This window comes from Sinocyclocheilus anshuiensis, unplaced genomic scaffold (assembly GCF_001515605.1).
Source record: "Sinocyclocheilus anshuiensis isolate Anshui unplaced genomic scaffold, SAMN03320099.WGS_v1.1 scaffold275, whole genome shotgun sequence".
NCBI classification, from domain to species: domain Eukaryota; kingdom Metazoa; phylum Chordata; class Actinopteri; order Cypriniformes; family Cyprinidae; genus Sinocyclocheilus; species Sinocyclocheilus anshuiensis.
In genome coordinates, this window is record NW_015549569.1 from 306,379 (window position 1) to 319,484 (window position 13,106).

At 35.6% G+C, this 13,106-nt stretch overlaps 1 pseudogene; it reads left to right on the forward strand.

The window, feature by feature from the left end:
- Nucleotides 1-2,576: 2,576 nt before the first annotated feature.
- On the forward strand, nucleotides 2,577-12,122 carry LOC107657320 (Niemann-Pick C1-like protein 1; annotated as a pseudogene).
- The last annotated feature ends 984 nt before the right edge of the window (nucleotides 12,123-13,106 follow it).

Here is a 13,106-nt window from a genome sequence, read left to right on the forward strand (position 1 = left end):
ACAACAAAACTATTTGGACTATGAATATTATGAACTAACTAAAACAAATTCAATTCAGTTATTTCTAAACTGCTGTTATCAGTATTTTAACTTTAAAGGCATAGTTCCCCCCAAAATGAAAATTCTGTCATTAATTACTCACCCTCATGTCGTTCCAAACCCGTAAGACCTCCGTTCATCTTCGGAACACAAATTAAGATATTTTTGATGAAATCCGAGAGCTTTCTGATCGTGCACAGACAGCAAGGGTACTACTACGTTCAAGGCCCAGAAAGGTAGTAAGGACATCTTTAAAACAGTCCATGTGAAATCAGTGGTTCAACCTTAATTTTATGAAGCTACGAGAATACTTTTTGTGCACAAAGAAAACAAAAATAACAACTTTATTCAACCATTTTTTTCTCTTCCGTATCAGTCTTCAATGCGCGTTCATTAGAGTACCATGACGCATACATGTGGTGCTGCTGACGCAGGAGTCGGCGTTCTGATGTAGAGCACGCATGTGCTGCTCTTTGTTTGTAAGCAGAGAAAGCACACGCATTGTGGTACTGTTGTGAACACACATCGAAGACTGATGTGGAAGAGAAGAAATTGTTGAATAAAGTCGTTATTTTTGTTTTCTTTGCGCACAAAACGTATTCTCGTATCTCGGATTTCATCAAAAAATATCTTATTTTGTGTTCCGAAGATGAACGAATGTCTTCCAGGTTTGGAACGACATGAAGGTGAGTAATTAATGACAGAATTTTCATTTTTGGGTGAACTATCCCCTTTAATATTACTCTATTAATATAATATGCAGAATCCAAAAATTGCTCAAATTATATTCAAACATCATATATACAGACATCGGCATCAAACTATATGAATAAAACAGTTGTACTGTTTGTGTTAAACTAATCTGAAAATTGTTTCAATGCGTCCACAAGCTTAATTTTGGCACATTAAGTATAAGTTTATGAAGTTGCATGTTTAATCTTATCAACGATCGGAACCTTATCTGATTGCTTTAACACAATCCTGAAGGACAATTATGTAAAACTTTGTCCTATCTGGTGTTGGTTCAAGGAAAGAGGATATAACCCCCGTTTATGTTTTTGCACAGAAAAAATAAATATTTTCACTTTACAGGAAATCTAAAAAAAAAAAAAAAAAAGATAGATTAGAATAAACAACACAAATTTTTGCAGATTTCTTATACAAACACCTGCAGTACAATTACTATTTATTGTACTATTTCTGTGTTCTCTCTTTGTTGTTGTCATTTGTTGGTTTGTGAAATATTTTGGGTTTGTTCTGTAATAATGCTTTACTGTATATTGTCCTTTAATAATTTACTTCTATTCCTTTAGCAAACACTTTTATTTGTAGCCCACTTACCATGAGGAATGCTATAACAAAAGCGATTATTTCAAAGCTACTTACCAAATAAATAACTGGCCTATTGTTTCGATAATTATAATAGCTTACTTGTAGATTAGTTTTAAGCCTGAAGAAATGCCACAGATGATCACATCAATAGACATGAAATATATATGATTAATTTGATTCAATAACATTTCTTGTGATCAATAGTCCTGTTACAGCAACAAAGGCATATAATGTCACATAAACCACCATTCAAAAGTTTAGGGTGAGTATGATGATTATTAAAAAAAAAAAAAAACATTTTGTTCAGCAGGGATGCATTAAATTGGCCAAAAGTAAAGATATATATATAATGTTAAAAAAAGATTTCAAATAAATGCTGTTCTTTTGAACTTTAAATTCATCAAAGCATCCATAAAAAAAAGCATAATGGTTTCCACAAAAAACATTAAGTAGCACAACTGTTTAAATTGTTCATAATAAGAAGAAATGTTTCTTCAATGGCAAATCAGCATATTAGAAGGAATTCTGAAGGATCATGTGACACTGAAGACTGGAGTAATGATGCTAAAAAAATTCAGCTTTGCATCACAGGAATTAATTATATTTAAAAAAATATTCAAATAGAACACAATTATGTTAAATTGTAATACTTTTTCAAAATATTACTGTTTTTACTGCATTTTTGACCAAACAAATGCAGCCTTGGTGAGCATTACAGTCAGACTTCTTTCAAAAACATTAAAAATGTATGGCCAAACAAGACCTACATGCTTCTTCAGTCTTGTGTCATAAATCTTACCGCTCTGAATTGTTTTTCAGTGCAAATGAAAGCTTCTCCAGCGGTCTTGACTGAATGCACTTCAACAGGCTCTCTATCAGTAAATGGTTAGGTGACTGCACTGCAAGAAAAGAAAAACAGCACTTTTGAGGATTGTTTTTTTTACAAAGCAAGAACAAGCAAAAATACAATACAGACCATATAAACTATTAATTATAAAAATATTGACTGTATAATGTTATATATTGTGTACGGATATGAACCGCACCACTGAAAAAAAATCTGAAGTTGTTTTGCATTTGTGCAGACCATAGTTTAATGCTTATTTTCTTAATGAGAGTCATCGGGGGGTTATCAGGTTTTGGTAGGTGTGTGTCGTTCCTTTGCATCGGTGACACACCTTTGGTTTAGTCTGCCCATCTAGTTAATGATCAGTGAGCTGGACTGGCTTTTATCCATTCTGGTTGACGGTGGAAACATCAGGCCAGATAAGACTCTAATCATCATCAGTATCACTTATGTTTATCCAATGAGAGTAAGCAAGCCTTTCATTTCCTCCTGTCTTTCTCTTCAGTACCAGCACAGGCAGAGGTCCTGAAACTCCTTACATCCTCCTGCCTCCATCTCTCCACTGGAACTAACACTCCATACGCACAGAAGTGCAAGACAACAAGAGAAATGCATTTCCAAAGAAAGAGCTGGACTTGGTCCATTTTATTGTTTACACTTGCTGCTTGCATGGTAGGTCTTCACATATTTTCTATAGGTAATTTTTCTGAGTGACAGAATCATCACATTACAACATATGTGAAACTCTTTTATATGTTGAAATTGAAGGGTTTGGGCTGTGACTGTGTAGTTATATTCTATGCTTTATTTGTGGGATATGGATCAATAACATGAGTTGGAGTGATATTTGTTTCTTTTTCACAAACAGAAAATTCATCCACAAATGAATGTAATTATTTCATTTAGTTTTTTTTTTCTTTTCTTTTTCAATAATGATACATTGAAATATGTATGGATTTTCGCCATTAAGATTTCAGGTTTAAACATTTATGTCTATGGTCTTTGATTTAAAATCAGTTTTCCATTGATATACATCTAGACTTCACAATCTCTAGCTTTATTAAACACTTAATTGTGGCACAAAATAGAATTCTCATTTTATTTATTTGTGTATTAGTTCAGCATTTTTGTGAATCACCTCAGATTTATCTAATTTTTGTGAATCTGAAACAAATATCACCATATATGATCACATCCACACTGTTTCCTTACTGTGGAATGTCAGACAGAAGAAGTGAGTCAGACAGATAAAGACAAATGCCATTAAATAAAAAAGAATCATGCATCTTAGAAAATATCATGTTTAGGCAAAAGCTATGATCATATTAAGCTTTTAAGCATATTAAGCTTTTCTAATGCCTCCACAGTCATGGAAGAGTATATTACAATATCCCAAGCTTGGAAAAGTAATAAAAAAATTAATAACATCTTTAAACAATGTAAATTATTTGGTTAAAAAGTATGGGGCCACTGTAAAAAGAAATGACATTGTTTAATAATTTCATTACATTTCATTTCATTTTTATATTAAGGATAAATTATTATGAATAGTAAATGTAACAAAATAAGTTATTTGACTAATATTAGTTATTGCATTGTATATTATCAATCTGATCAATTATTGTTGCAAATTATAAAGAAAACATTTCACTTCCATTTTTCAAGGAAAAAAATAATATACAAATGCAGAGAAATGGTCAAAATCTGAACTCAGAAGAAAGATTATTATTGAGTTCTGAAACTTGCTAAAGATTCATTACTACAGATTTAGAAGATACTGTTAGGATTACCTAAATATCTTTATGTATGTCATATTTCTGTTTATTGAAGGTTCTCGCAAGTGCTCAGTATGAACCAGGCTACTGCTCATTCTATGAGGACTGTGGCCTAAACCCTGCAGTGGAGGGGGCTCTTATCCCCCCTAGGGTTCCCTGTAAGGACTACAGAAAAGTCGTGAATGTGACAGGAGACCACTATGAACTTTTGAAATCCGTGTGCCCAATGTTGGCCCATGGTGAGGGTGAAACATTGGCCTGCTGCTCCATTAGACAGCTCACAGCTCTACAGAGTAGCCTGACGCTGTCCAAAGCAGTGCTGATCCGCTGCCCATCCTGCGCCGACAACTTCGCGCACATCCACTGCGCCACCACCTGCAGTCCCAACCAAAGTCAGATTTTAAAGATTACGAAAACCGCAAACATCACGCAACCCACTGGCATTGTCAAGGAAGCTGTGGTGGGTTACGAGGCTTACATATCCATGAACTTCTCGGATGCATCGTTTAGGTCCTGCAAAAACATACGAATCCCAGCCACCGGAGGCTACGCCATCGCCACAATGTGCGGCCGCTATGGTTCAACGCTGTGTACACCGCAACGCTGGTTAGATTTCCAGGGTGACTCGAGCAATGGACTGGCTCCTCTGGATATTAACTTCAAGCTCTTGTCAGACGGCCAGACCGCTGGACTCCCACCTGGAGCGGTTCTGTTTGCAGGTGATGAGGCCTGTTTCTGTCAGGAGTCAGGACTGCGAACAATCCTGTCCAGCTGTACCACAGCCACCGCCTTTACCAAAACCATTCATGATTGGTCGACTAGATGGTGTCCTTGTCATCAGCATCATAATCTTCTCCTGCATTTTTTTCCTTATAATGTGTTACGTCATTTTAGAGTGCACTGTCCACATCCGAAAGTCAAAGGGCACTCAGAAGAGCATAAGCAATAAGGACCAAAATGAAAATGAGATTGAACATAAAATCAGTTCTAAAGATGTCACGTGCTCTGATAAAGCCAGTCTTGCCACTCAGGAGTTCCTGGGGTCTCTTTTCCTGGCCTGGGGAACCATAATGGCACGATATCCTCTGATAGTACTCCCAGTCTGCCTTGTGGTTGTGTTGGCATTTGCAGTGGGAATAAAAGACATAGAACTCACCACAGATCCTGTCCAGCTTTGGTCAGCGCCCGAAAGTCATGCCATGCGAGAGAAGGCCTTCCATGATGCACATTTTGATCCATTTTACCGCACCAATCAACTGATCCTGACCGCTCCACACCGGCCCAGCCCAGCCACTGCTATGACTCCTTATTCTTTGGCGAGCAGAACTTCAGTGGCATCATTTCTAAAGGTGACATTAACTCAAAATAAATTGATCATGAAAAGTGTCTAAAGTATACTATTTAGATTTATTCTCACAGTGTAACAGAAGTAGTAACAGATCTTTTCTTCAGTATGTTCACCTGAGAAAAACAGAATATCGAAAAACACCGATACCATACCAAGTTAAAGCAGGAACTTGGTATGTTCTTTCATTTTCTTGTTTTGTTTGTGTTTTTTGAGAGGTCTAAAATATTACTCTCCTTTTTGTATTATATGAATGTTTTTGTCATTAAAAGTCTAAAGTCTAAAACTATTCGAGCTCGGTTCAAATCATATTTAGACACTGTTTCATGTGTTCACAATATCAACCTAGTAGCCAACAATCAAAATCACGTGACTTGGCCAGTTTGATTCGACCTCTTAAACACTGATTCGAAACAAAAGATTTGAACGTTTCGAAGCTTCTTTAAGCAGTGTTTCAAAGCAGCCATTAGTAGTATACTGTATAGCTTTAGTATACTAGTCTTGTATATAACTGACCCACAATGCGAACTGCTGCCAAGAGAACCATGGTGAAGTTTGGATGTGTATCTTAAATAAAGAATATGCCGTGCGGTTGCAATATAATAACATTTTATGTTTTGTTTATGTTTTTCTCATAGGCTATTCATGCAGTGCTAATCAGTTTTTTTTTTTATGTAGAAATGCTTCCATTTTGAGAATTTTCTGTTCTTCAGCCATATTCAAATATACTGTGTACGTTTCTTTCTCACAGATTTGATCATAGAGCTGTTGGAGCTTCAGCAGAAAATCCAGGCAATTGAATTCTGGTCAGATGAACTAAACCGCACTGCACGTCTTAAAGATGTTTGCTACACGCCACTAAATCCAGGCAACCCCTCGTTAACCTACTGTGCTGTCAACACAGTACTTCCAAAATAGCACCGACAACCTGAACGCCAAAGCAAACATGACAGAGCTCGGCGTGACTAAGGAGGTGGACTGGAGGGACCACTTCATCTACTGCGTAAAGTAAGTCAGATATCTGTAGTTGTCACATTACCTAGACTGCACAGAGATATTTCCAGCTTTTTGAGGTTCCATTGAACAAGTTCCAAGCACTGGGACTGTTTTTTTTTTGCTATCACTTGATCAGCCTGTCCGAGTTTGCCCGCTGGGATTTTTCAAGCACAGTAGCACACAGGTTGTAGGTTACATTGTTAAGCCAGTAGGTGGCGTCGTCAAGGGACTCCTTATGAGTGAGTCATTAAATCATTTGCTCACCAATAGATGGGGGGGGGGGGCTCTGTGTAGAATGAATGTGTGTAGTATGAATATAATCTGGACGTGCTATGCCTATTCAGATATAGCCAGTGACTAGCTCCTATTTAGCATAATAGCATACTATTACTATAATATAAAAGAAATGTTAAGATAGTATACCTTACGAAAATGAACCATGGTTTTACTACAAATAAAACCAAAAGCCATGGTTAATATAGCTAAACCATGCTAACCACAAATTATGCTATGATAATTCAGTTACTGCATTAATGAGAGAGTCATTGAAACATTCACTCAACCATTTAGATGATTCTAAAACACTGATTCGTGCTGGAACAAAATGCCACCTACTGAGTGTGGCTTCATTTTGAAGTGTTTTTATTTGTGGAAACGTTGCTCATGTTATTCATAACATAATTACATTCTGCTTGCCCACAGCTCTCCATTATCATTTAAAGACATCCCAGCTCTTGGCATGAGTTGTATGGCAGACTATGGCGGCCCTGTTTTCCCCTTCCTGGCTGTAGGAGGATATGAGAGTAAGACACAAATCTGGTGGCTAACATCTCACCATTATCTTAAAGATTCACTGGGCTGACTTTCATTTTCTATTATATTTTCAGATGAGGAATACACCACTGCTGAGGCCCTGATCCTTACCTTCTCCCTGAACAATTACACACGAACTGATGTTAAATTTAATGTGGTTGAAGAGTGGGAAAGAAAGTTCCTTAAAATTGTGCAGGAGTATCAGGAAAACCCAAACACAAACTTCACATTTGCCTACATGGCTGAGGTGAGACGCTGCTAACCATATGCTGTAATGATCAGAGATGTCAGTGTTTAGCAGTTTCATAATCGAACTGTCTGGGTGCTCTGTAGAGGTCCCTGGAGGATGAGATTAACAGAACAACTGCAGAGGATATCCCCATATTCATGATAAGCTATGCGGTCATCTTCCTCTACATAAGCCGTGGCTCTTGGGGAATATTCATCCTGCAAGCGTATTCTGGTGAGTGCATTAATGTGAGTGGTTAATGGCTTACTGGGAATTTCCTAATTTCTGATAACGGGAATAAAGGAGGAAGCATTACTTTTCTCAAAATAAAGGCCTAATGGAAACTCCAGCATGATTTAAGTGTGTTATGAGCATTTTAATCAATACATTCTGGATTAAAATAGTCTAGGCCTACTAACAGTTTAAAAAAATAGATATAGATTCATTAGCTATAGAAATGTATTTTGATAACAATATTTTTAATATATATAATAGACTTTTTTAACATGGATATGAATATACTTATGATGTCATATAAATAGTGACCATTTATAACAGTTTTAAAGACTTTTTTATCTTCTTTAATGTTTTTAAAATGGTCCTTTTAAATATTGCCAATATTGCCAAAATAGAATATTTACAGATGTGGAATATTTATGATATGAGGTCATAAAAGCATCATTAATAATAATTATAAAAGCTTTATAAAAGTGTCTGTGAAAGGTGCTGTTAAAGGCGCTGATAAGTAAAATTTATTATTATTATTATTATTATAAAAGAGTTTTAGATGGAGTATACATACACTAGCATGTCAGACTTCAGGACATGTCCATGTTCCAAAAGAATTTCAGATAAACTGGCCTAGTTTGACATGGTCATATTATTGATCTCTTAGGTAGATTCAAAGTTCTTGGTTGGTCTGGGTGGTATTCTGGTCGTGGGCTGCTCTGTCATGGCCTCAATGGGTTTCTATGCCTGTATTGGGGTTCCATCCTCACTGGTCATTCTGCAGGTCGTACCTTTCCTTGTGCTTGCTGTGGGAGCTGATAACATCTTCATTTTTGTTCTGGAGTATCAGGTATGTTAAGTTTATTTCTTCACTCTTATTTTTCTTCATTTTTGTTGCTTATCTTTTGACATACTTTCTAGGGTCAACTTTAATCACATTGGTTACTCTTAATCACACTCTTAATTCACATTTCTTAGCTACCGTTCTACTGTACTTGAGTTCAGAGTTTGGGGTCAGTAATTTTTTTTTAGAAATGAGAATATTTTTATTCAGCAAGGAACAAGAAAGCATTAAATAACTCAAAAGGGACAAAAAAAATCTATTTCAAATAACTGCTGTTATTTTGAACTTCTTTTTCATCAAAGAATACTAAATAAGGTTATCCTTGTGATTTGTACTAAAAAAATTAAGCAGTTGTTTTCAACAATGATAATAATAAGAAATGTTTCTTGAGCATAAAATCAGCATATTAGAATGATTTCTGAAGGATCACGTGACACTGAAGACTGGAGTAATGATGCTGAAAATTCAGCTTTGCATTACAGGAATAAATTACATTTTAAAATATATTTAAAAAAAAACAGTTATTTTCAATTTTAATAACATTTTGCTATATTGCAATTTTTACTGTTTTATTCACTATATTTTACTGTAATACAGTATACTAAAAAATCTTTTAAAAATCTTACCAACCCCAAACTTTTAGATGAATGGTAGTGTATATCTACAATTACATTGTATTTTAGAACTTAAAGGAACACTCCGCTATTTTTGAAAATAGGTTCATTTTCCAACTCCCCGAGAGTTAAACAGTTGAGTTGTACCGTTTTCGAATCCATTCAGCCGATCTCCGGGTCTGGCGGTAGTACTTTTAGCTGTAGCTTAGCATAGATCATTGAATCTGATTAGACCGGTAGCATCTCGCTCAAAAATGACCAAAGAGTTTCTATATTTTTCCTATTTAAAACTGGACTCTTCTGTAGTTACATCGTGTACTAAGACCGGCGGAAATGAAAACTTGCGATTTTCTAGGCCGATATGGCTAGGAACTATACTCTCATTCCGGCGTAATAATCAAGGAACTTTGCTGCCGTACCATGGGTGCAGCAGGCGCAATGATATTACGCAGCGCCTGAAAATAGTCTCCAGCACGCTCCCTTTGCAAGCAGGTGGTCATGTTGGTTATGTTGGCGGAAGTTAGCCTATTTTAGCACCTGTTGGCACCAGTGGAAAAAAAGTGTGCTTAATTGAACTGAATGTGCACTTTGTTGTGGACTTAAAATCTTAAAAGTCTATTTTTAATAAACTCTACTTGCAGAAAATATAAAAGACCACTTAAGTGTACTTTAAGAGAGGTGCACTTTTCTCTCAGCACTGACTCTCTGATCTTTTATTTCGCAGTGTGACGTATGTGTATTACGAACATTATCTGACCATCGTGAACGAGGGTTTGTTCAACATTGCCGTGTGTTTGCTCCCCACGTTCGTTGTGTGCTGTATCCTGCTCGGCATGGACTTGAGATCAGGCTTTCTGAACCTGCTCACCATAGTGATGATCACTGTGGATACGGTTGGAGTCATGACGTTGTGGGGCATTGACTTCAACGCTGTGTCGCTTATCAACCTTGTGACAGTGAGTGGTTCAGAGAAGCACTGTATGGTCTGCATGTTTGCACTTCATAAAACCAGTGACGGTAGTCAGGATAACATTCTCATCTTACTGTGGGTTTGTTTTTCAGGCCGTTGGTATATCAGTGGAGTTTGTGTCTCATTTAACACGCTCATTTGCTCTCAGTATTCGCCCCACGAAGGTGGAGAGGGCAAAGGAAGCCACAGCTAACATGGGCAGTGCGGTGAGTACCATGACTTCCTCAGTTATGCATTAGTTCATATGTCCAGTTGTTGTGTTGTTGCATGCGTGCGTATGTTCTCTTTTCCAGGTGTTTGCTGGAGTTGCGATGACCAATCTACCTGGAATAGTGGTGTTGGCATTAGCTAAAGCACAGCTCATCCAGATCTTCTTCTTCAGACTCAATCTGGTCATCACTCTGCTCGGCATGGCCCACGGCCTCATATTTCTGCCCGTGCTGCTCAGTTTCTTAGGTATGTATAGTTGCTTAAATGTGCAGTCTTTATGCAAATGGTGCTCAATCCCAAAGAGTTTAAGTTCAAAAAGACTAGTTAAAATTCTAAGTATTGTAATTGTACTGGTTTTAAGTATCCCAAAATGCAAATACAAAATTGATTACTAAAAGTTTTTACACAAAAACCACACACACACAATTAAACTAATGACCAAAAATGTGTATTGTATTATCCAGTAAGAACAGATAAGGGAGAAGGAGGAATCAAACATGTCAGAACAAGAGTTGGATCCATGAAGGATGACAAATTTTTTTTTTTACATTACCACAGACCACTTGATGAAATAAATGCAACATAATGAGGCGATTTGAATAGTTACACAGTTTGAAGTGTTATTTAGAAATAAAGTATGACAGTATAATAGTTGTTTAATATTAGCACATTGCCAAATAATCTGTTATACAGTGTTATTTAAGTATTATTTATATAATATGGTGGTATTTATTAAAATGTTAAAAGCTTTTATTTTTTATATTTCCATTTTAAATGTAGTTTAAAATAATTTAGTAATTTTATATGCTTTTATTTTTTTTTTCCATTTAGTTACGTTATTTTTAGTTTTTTTTTTTTTTTTTCATTTTAGTACCTTAACTTCAGCTTATTTTATGTCAAAGTTTTTTTCATCTCATATTTTATTTTAGCTTTATTTTAATTACGTGTATTAATTTAAGGGCTGCAAAAGGATTCATCGTGATTAATCGCATTCAAAATAAAAGTTTATGTTTACATACTATATGTGTGTGTACTGTGTATTTATTATGTATACTGTATATAAATACACACATACATGCATATATTAAGGAAAAATATGTTACATTTATATAAAAAATATTTGTATTTATATATAATATAAATTATATACAATTATATATAGTTATTATTAGTAGTATTATTATTTTCAATAATATTCAATTACAATAAAAGAGTAAGTTAAATTTAGTTAACAATAAAAGACTATGTAGCAAGCACTAGTATTCCATTCCAAACACTTGAAGCAACCAAATAAAATCTGGTGTATTAGAACATGGTTTGGTTAAACAAAACTCCTCTGTCTGTGTTGCTCAGGTCCTGGTGTGAACAACGCCATTCTGCTACAGATTCAAGAGAAGAAAGCCAAGGAAATGGAACTCAACAGCAAAGCTACATATCACAACATTAGCTTCGAAAACCATGAAAAGTCAAATGGAGAAATCCCCATAGAGCCCTCATATCCAGTAAAGGCTGACATTGTCTCCAAGACCACCCAAGAACCCAGCAAATTTGAAATTGACATTTTGTAGCTCAAGACCTCTTACAAACTGTTCTTCCTCTTCCTTCCAGTTCATTTACCTCTACTATTACACTGAATTGGTAGTATGAGTTTCCTCCAAATGAAGGAACCACCTGCTATTACTTACAGTACTGCATGTGAGACCTGAGGGGAAAAAAACAACCAAACAATGTCAGCTCTATGCCTCCTTATGTATGAGGACACTATAGCGTTGCGTTACTGCTATAAAACGGACTATCGCCTTCTGAAGATGTTCATGAGAGATACTCAGCTTGTCAGTCCTTCACCATCATCTCTAGCGGTGATTATCTCGCCCAGGTCACACCTGACACAAAGTGATAACGCATACAATTGAGGAGCTCAATTCCACTGTGTTAGAAATAAGGAAAGTAGTACAATAGTTTAGAATTGTTTTACTTTTTTATTGTGTAATATTTGTTAAATGTTATATTTAATTTTGTTGTTGTTGAGGTTCGATACTGTCATTTTTGCATGCAACTAATTGTATTGTTGAGGACAGAAACACTTAACTTTGAAAAGCAGGCAATGCAACTCAAATAACACTCCAGTATAAAGAGCATCTGCTCTTGTATTATAAGCATTACTGTAATAATATTAAATGCACTGTTTGTATTTCTACATTCTGTATAAACTCATTGAATGTTCAATATTATCTGAATAGTTCAATATCTCAACTTTGCATTCAAAGTTTACCGTTAAAGTAACCATAAAGCACTTTTACAGCAGTTTATTGGCTGTATGTAGGCAAACTAGGAATGTTTTTTTGTATATTTCAGGGTAAATATTTACAAATATATAAACACAAAAAACTATACTGAACTGTAATATTGCCTTCTCATATGAATATTAAATTATCTAGCACATATTCAAATACATCTTACAGTAAATTAAAGCTCACATTTATTGGCACGTATCATTCATAACATTCTATATTAAACATTTGTGCAGTGAAAAACGAGTTTAATACAGGCACACAACTGAGTCTAACTTACACTGCGTAGACTAAAAGGAATTTAACACATTCTAATCCAAAATCAAATCTTAATGAAAACCACCTAAATTAATGACAAAATATATATATAAAAGTACATAAATTGTGCAAACAAAGCACCTGCAATAAAAATGTGCAATTCTTATGTTCACACACACACACACACACACACAAACATGCACGTACACAAAGACTTTAACCTAGAAATCTGCTGCTCTCTGGTCAATACTGCTGCATAAGGGAAATCTCTCTCACACACACACACACATACTCATTCACTGGTGCAGACTTCAG